This window comes from Coenobita brevimanus, chromosome 100 (assembly GCF_032717465.1).
Source record: "Coenobita brevimanus isolate Jiangsu-jjx chromosome 100, ASM3271746v2, whole genome shotgun sequence".
Classification (NCBI taxonomy): domain Eukaryota; kingdom Metazoa; phylum Arthropoda; class Malacostraca; order Decapoda; family Coenobitidae; genus Coenobita; species Coenobita brevimanus.
The window spans coordinates 17,172,347-17,178,997 of NC_137053.1; the positions used below are offsets into that span (position 1 = coordinate 17,172,347).

The 6,651-nt window shown below is 42.7% G+C and overlaps 1 pseudogene; it reads left to right on the forward strand.

The window, feature by feature from the left end:
- Positions 1 to 5,783: 5,783 nt before the first annotated feature.
- LOC145414747 (5S ribosomal RNA) lies at positions 5,784 to 5,902 on the forward strand (annotated as a pseudogene).
- Positions 5,903 to 6,651: the final 749 nt, after the last annotated feature.

Genomic DNA, 6,651 nt, shown 5'->3' on the forward strand with positions numbered 1-6,651 from the left:
TATCAGGTCGTTGAGTCCACAATATGCACCAATTGGGAAAAAGGAATCCATTGTGATGACTGCACGGGCCTATGTGGGATCGCCTATGGATAATAGGATTCGAGTGTCTGACCCTGCTTTTGTGATGATGGAGAGGTTTGTAGTCATGTACTGCAGCCAAAAGGAAGGGGCAGAAGTTCCGCTTGACTCGATAAATATTAGGAGGATGGCTCGCCACCTGTATGCTGTTGCCTGTCGTAAGCTGTCCAGACCTCCAAGCAGATTTAAGGGGCCAAGTGGTTGGTTTGCAAAATTCAAGATGCAGAAGGACTTAACCTCTCCATGGCCATGGGTCCGGAATTTTATGTTCACCCCAGGCCGACGCCGGGGCCATTTTCTGAAGTTTCAAGAATTGATTTTTTTCTTGCCATATTGAAGAGAAAGTTCAGACGCACCTAACAGTACAAATCCCAGCTTCCTAGACCCATTCTGTGGCTTGCAATGGAGCGCGAAAGTTGCAGAAATATCAGCAACCAATGTTCACCGCCAAGAGGTGCTGCTGCACTGCAACGTCACATGTGTTATAATTTTTTTTCTTTTACCCCCCAAACAACGTGAATGGTGCTGAAATGTTATGCATATATTAGATATGATGATATCGAATGATTTCAGTACATAATATGTTAGGACTGGCTCAAAAAAAATTATTATGAATATTTTTTCACCTTTTTGATATAAAATATGTTTATGATAGTATCGAGTTATTTTTTAAGTTATTGTTGTGCCCGTGCTTGGAAAAGGGAGGGAAAGGGTTGAGTTCTCAGTCCTAAATGAGAAAATTGCCCGTCCCCAGAGGCTAGGCTCCCCCACGGGAGATGAAAGTGGCAGGTCAGATCCGATTAGCGATAGGAAGTTGAGTCGCAACTTGCCACTCCCACACCACATGCATTGCTAAAAATAGAATCGTAATGCAGTTTCAGAACTATGAATACGTCTAATTATTACGAATACAGAGACAAGGCAGAAATAAATAAATTTACAGCCGGAGGAAAACGTATTTTTTCTGTAATAACATGTTCACCTTTATCATTTTACCTTGTTATTTCCGCAATATATGTTGCTGCCTGTCTGTCCTGAGTGTGGGAAAGTATGATATTTTCTGCCTGGGTAAGGAAAAAGGGTACAGCTGGATGTTTCCCAACACTTTTCACCATCAGAATTGCAAGACTACCTGCCATTCGCACCTCGCACGAGCTGATTAGCAGGAAGGGAAGGAAGTTTTTTCACCCACGAAAGCATCACGTGAACACAGAAAACTATCCTGTTATGCCTGTAAAAGGCAAAGAGTATGTAAAATGATTCAAAACAGTGCAACAAACTTGGGCAAATAGGCAAAGATACCAAACAAAAATGAATTTTTCTTTTATTTTCATGTCTTGTTTGTTTATGCCTGTATTTAATCGTAAACAGGGTGGTTATGTGTGTTTTGCAAGGGAGGAAAAAGATGATATTTTCTGTCTGGGTCAAGATAGTGGGTGTAACTATGTGTGTTTTTGCATGGCCACGAGCGAAAAACTCGAACATCTACCCATCACAGCAGCAGGTAGCGAACTGACAGTGACAGATGAGGTGTGGGAGCGTGAAGGTCAGTCTCATGTTCCAGATGTTCGTTCACTTCCTGAAAGTTTTTATAGTTTTCTACAAGTCGCACTGCGTCGAATGATCCAAATCAGTACAACAAACCTGAACAAATAGGGAGGTACCAAGACAAAAAGGTACTTTTCACTTATTATCATGTCATTATCATGTCTTTCTTCTTTGTGCCTGTATTAATTCATAATCGTAAACAGGTGGTTGTGTGTGTTTTGCAAGAGAGGACAAATAAGATATTTTCTGCCTGGATCGAGATAATGGGTGTAGGTGTGCTTCTTTATGCATGGCCAGGAGCGAAAAAATCGAAAATCCACTCATCACAGCAGCAGGTTCTGAACTGCTTGATGAGGTGTATGGGAGTGTAGTGTAGGTCACTCTGAAGACGTTCAGAACATTCGTTCCCTTCCCAAAAACTTTTGCAGTTTTTTAAAGGCTGCGCTCAAATGAGCTCAAATGACGCCTGCGGCCATTTATCGGCTAAACGTCATTTGATGTCGGCGGCCATTTAGGGGTTAAAGAGAATACATGTGACAGAGAACGAGCTTAAGGAGGTAAAGGAGCAGCGGAGATGTTTGTGGATGTTCTTAAGGAAGTGATTAGGAATGGGGGTTACACTTCTGAACAAAAGCATAACACTGACAATACGAGGATGCAATACAAGAAGATGCCCTGGACAACATTCATCTCAAAGCAACACAAGCAAGGCAGGGGTAGAAAAGTTGAGAAGGTAAGCATCACTCTACTTTTGTCTTGCAATAGAGCAGGCCACAAAATGTGGCCATTACTTGTGAATAAAGTAAAGAAGCCTAGGTGTTTCAAGCAATTAAAGGACATGAATGAGTCTGGGGTTTATTAGGAGAAATCAAAGACAGGGTGGATGACAAGGGAAATTTTGAATAAGTGGTATAAAAAACATCTTATTCCTGATGCAAAGAGGTGTGAGGAGTTAGGCATACCATTTAAAATCTTGTTGGTGCTTGATAATGCACCAGGACACCCAGCCTACTTGGAGGGTTTACATCAGTGTGTTATGGTATTGTTTTTGCCAGGCAACACTACTTCCCTTTTGCAACCCCTAGACCAGGAACTGATAGCCAGTTTTAAGTACCAATATGAGACCAACACGTCTGAGTATCTGAGGGAGGCCACAGACAATTTGGAGGAGGAATATCTCCTCCAGGATGAAGTGCTTGATGGTGATGATGAGTTGGAGATGTCTTCTGGTGAGGAGGTTATTGATGACCCAGCAGAACCCCAGCGTGATCCCTCCCGTGCACCTGACCCTGACCCAGCTGAACCAGTTCCCCGTCCTTCTCGTGAGTTTCACCCAGACCCTTCACAGCATTGCCTTGTTACGGTTACAGCTTTTTGGAAGAGCTATGAAGAATGTTGTAAAGAATATTCTTAAGGCATGGGATTCGCTATCAGCAGCAACAGTAAATCATGCCTGGCGCAAGCTGGCAGCAGAGTTGTGTGCTGTTAGAGGTGGTGAGGTTAAGTCAGTCCACTCTGTGTGGCAGGAGCCAGTGAGGGCATGCAGGTCTGTACCCGGCTGGGAGGACGTTCAAGAGGAGGATTTTGTGGAGGTGGTCGAGGACAACTTGACACCAGAGGAGGCTGTGCAACGCATCAACGACATGGACAGGGTACATCGTGAGGCAGAGGAGCAGGGTGAGCAGGCTGAAGCACAAACCACGGCACCAATGATGACCATGGCTCGCATAAATGACATCTTGGCTGGTGCAGAGGTACTCAAGGAAGCCATAATGGCTTATGAGGTGTTAGAGGTTTGGAGGGTTGATATGTTGGACACTGTGTTGAGTGCAATGCAGCCTAAGAAGTCCTAAGGCAAGAGAAAATACGACAATGCCACCAGACTCTACTCAGAAGGTACTTTTGTCCTAAACAGATAGCAGAGGAGCAAGGGCAGGAGTAGGATGCTATGTGTGTGGGTTCTCTTGACTTTGAGGAGTTTGTGCAGGAGGCAGAAGAATTGCAACAGAGGACTGGGGATGTGCAGGACTTACAGTATATTCTTCCTCAGATGAGGACTCTGTGGAACATGCATGGAAGGAGGACTGTGCTGGGGACCAGTAGGAATCCTGCACTGCCTCGGAAACTGCACTCAACCTCCCCCCAGCAAGCCCATAAACTCTTCAGTTCAAGGTGAGGAATCCTCTAGCATTTGTATGTGAGGAAGTCTTTTTAAGTAGATAAATGTCCTGGAAAAAAAAAAGAAAACTGACCCAAACTTCGAACTCGGGCTGGCTTGGGTATCATGAAACCCTTTAACATTTAAACATATGGCCCTATAACATGGAATTCTCAGAAAGAGGAAGCCACTGGGGACAACATTCACGCATTATATGAGAACTGGCTCATATATATACCATTCATGTATATAAACCCACATGGCCACCACACTTACACACCACCAGTACTCAGTATACCTCACTCAACTCACTGCTTTGGGCCTTTTATTTATTTATTTTTTTTTTTCACTTCCCTACTCACCTACATATTATGAAACTTTAATGATTTTCAGTAAGACTCTTTATTAAGCTGCAAAACAGTGTCAACATAATGTTCTTTCACCTTGTGTATATATATATATATATATATATATATATATATATATATATATATATATATATATATATATATATATATATATATATATATATACAGTAACTCCTTGTATTTGGAAGCATTTTACTTTGACGCCTCATTTTTTGCGCAAGAAAAAAGTTTCCAAGTTGTCTCACACTTCGCTGATTTCCCTACATTTCGCTGCTCCCAGCCAGCAGCCGACGGTGACAAAGTTACCCCAGCCACTATAGCACACGGGTGGAAGAAACATTTCCCGCACCTGACTGTGGAAGGTGAGTGGCAGAGGGAAGACGACACTCTGGCGGCCGCTGTGGAAGCTATCAGAAACACAAGCCAAGATGCATCAGAGGTGGACGAAACGGCTGTAAGACAACACTTGACACACTATGACCTAGACTCAGGTGTGATAAACATAACAATGGAAGAGATTAACTCTAGTGAAAAGGAGAACGAAAGGCCAGAGCACACTGCAGAGGGCAAGATGAGCACGCAGACCCTGTCCATCATAACCAACATGGGAACCACATTCGATGCATACACCAGGACTATGCCTGAGGCTACCAACATCCTATCGACCTTGACTGATCTGAAGTCGCAAGTGATGGCTGTCTACAACAGAAACATACAGGAGCAGAGACAAGCCCGGATCACACGATATTTTCAGGAAAGACAGAATGTGACTGCTATTCTGCAAGACTTGGATATGCCAGCAGGGGTGGATGAAGGAGGAGAAGTGGACAGAGAGGAAGTGGAGGTGCTGGAGCCTTAGTTCGACTTCGAGGGCTTCGGCCGAGGTGTTGGGGCTTCCCCAGAGAGACCCATGTCACCTAGTTACTAGCCCATCTACCCTCAACATCCCTTCACTTGATAGGGTAGGTACCTGTCACACCAGAATGTTCCTCTATTTTTCCCAATGATTCTTAACTTCACATTTCGACATTTCATATTTCGTGCAGTTTTGGCGGAACGTCCTAGCAGCGAAAAACAATAAGTTTAAACGAGGAGTTATGTATATATATATATATATATATATATATATATATATATATATACATATATGGTTGTTATGATAATGTTGGTAGCAATATCCTACAAACCAAACATCACATAACTGGCCACAACACACCAGCCTCGCCTTCCTCCGTAATCCTTTGCAAGCTATAAAATTTGAATTTAATCCTTAATTTAAAGTCGATTTGTGCAAAAGAATTCCAGGAATGCATGATCTGATGATAAAGAATCAACAGACTAAGTAAAGTTTCTTCTTAAAACTCGTTTGTACTTACAGGATATGGGATTTCCATGTAGAGTACAGTATAAGCTGAAAATACTCATCTCCCGTCACCCTGCGAAGCTCCCACCCAATGGCTCATGCATACCACGAAACTTTTACACATAAACAGCCGAATGCTCGGTACCTAGCTGGGGTCGCAGAGAGCATATGCTTATAGAACAAAATATACTCAAAATTACATGACTGATCATTTGTGTAAGTTTTTGTCATACGTCGCATTACACCCTGTATATATATATATATATATATATATATATATACCACGTTGAGTACACCGCTTCCCGTCCGATCAGCAAAGTTAAGCAACGTTGGGTCTGGTTAGTACTTGGATGGGTGACCGCCTGGGAACACCAGATGCTGTTGGCATCCCTACATGTCAAGTGGGGTTGGTGGAGGATTAGTGCCCCTCCCTGTAAAACAATTAACTCTAAGCCCTTGGCCACCCCGTCTGGGATACATGGCGTCTGGCAATGAATGAATGAATGATGAATATATATTTAAATAACAGAACAGAGGAACGAAAAACAAATGAATAAAAAAAAATAATCCATACACCAGATTACTGGTGTCCTCTTTTCATAAAATATCTGTAACAGTTAGACTTGAACAGCTGTAGGTTGAAGTTTGGAGGGAAACAACTCTGGGGAAGCGAGTTCCAAAGAGATGCAGTACGGGGAATGAAAAAATTCTGATAGGCAGAAGTTCTGCAATATGGCTGAGTGACATTCCAGTCATGAGCGCTACCAGATGCCCGTGTAGCACAAGGGAAGGCATGGAGAGGTGGCAGCATGGACGCAGCTTCGTCTGAGCATTTGCCATAAAAATATCTGTAAAATAATGCAAGGGAGGCAACATTCCTTCTTACTTGTAGGGGAGGTAGTTTATTTATAATGGGAGGGTTGTTAATAATTCTAACAGCCTTGTTTTGAATTTTGTCTAATTGTTTTAACGCAACCTTTCCACATCCATTCCACAAGGGTGAGCAATATTCAAGCTGAGAGCGCACATGACTCTTATAAATCATAGCTACCGTCTCGTCAGTGAAGAAGTTACGAACTCTGTACATTAGTCCAAGTTTCTTTGAGGCAATTTTAGCAAATGATCTAACATGAGAG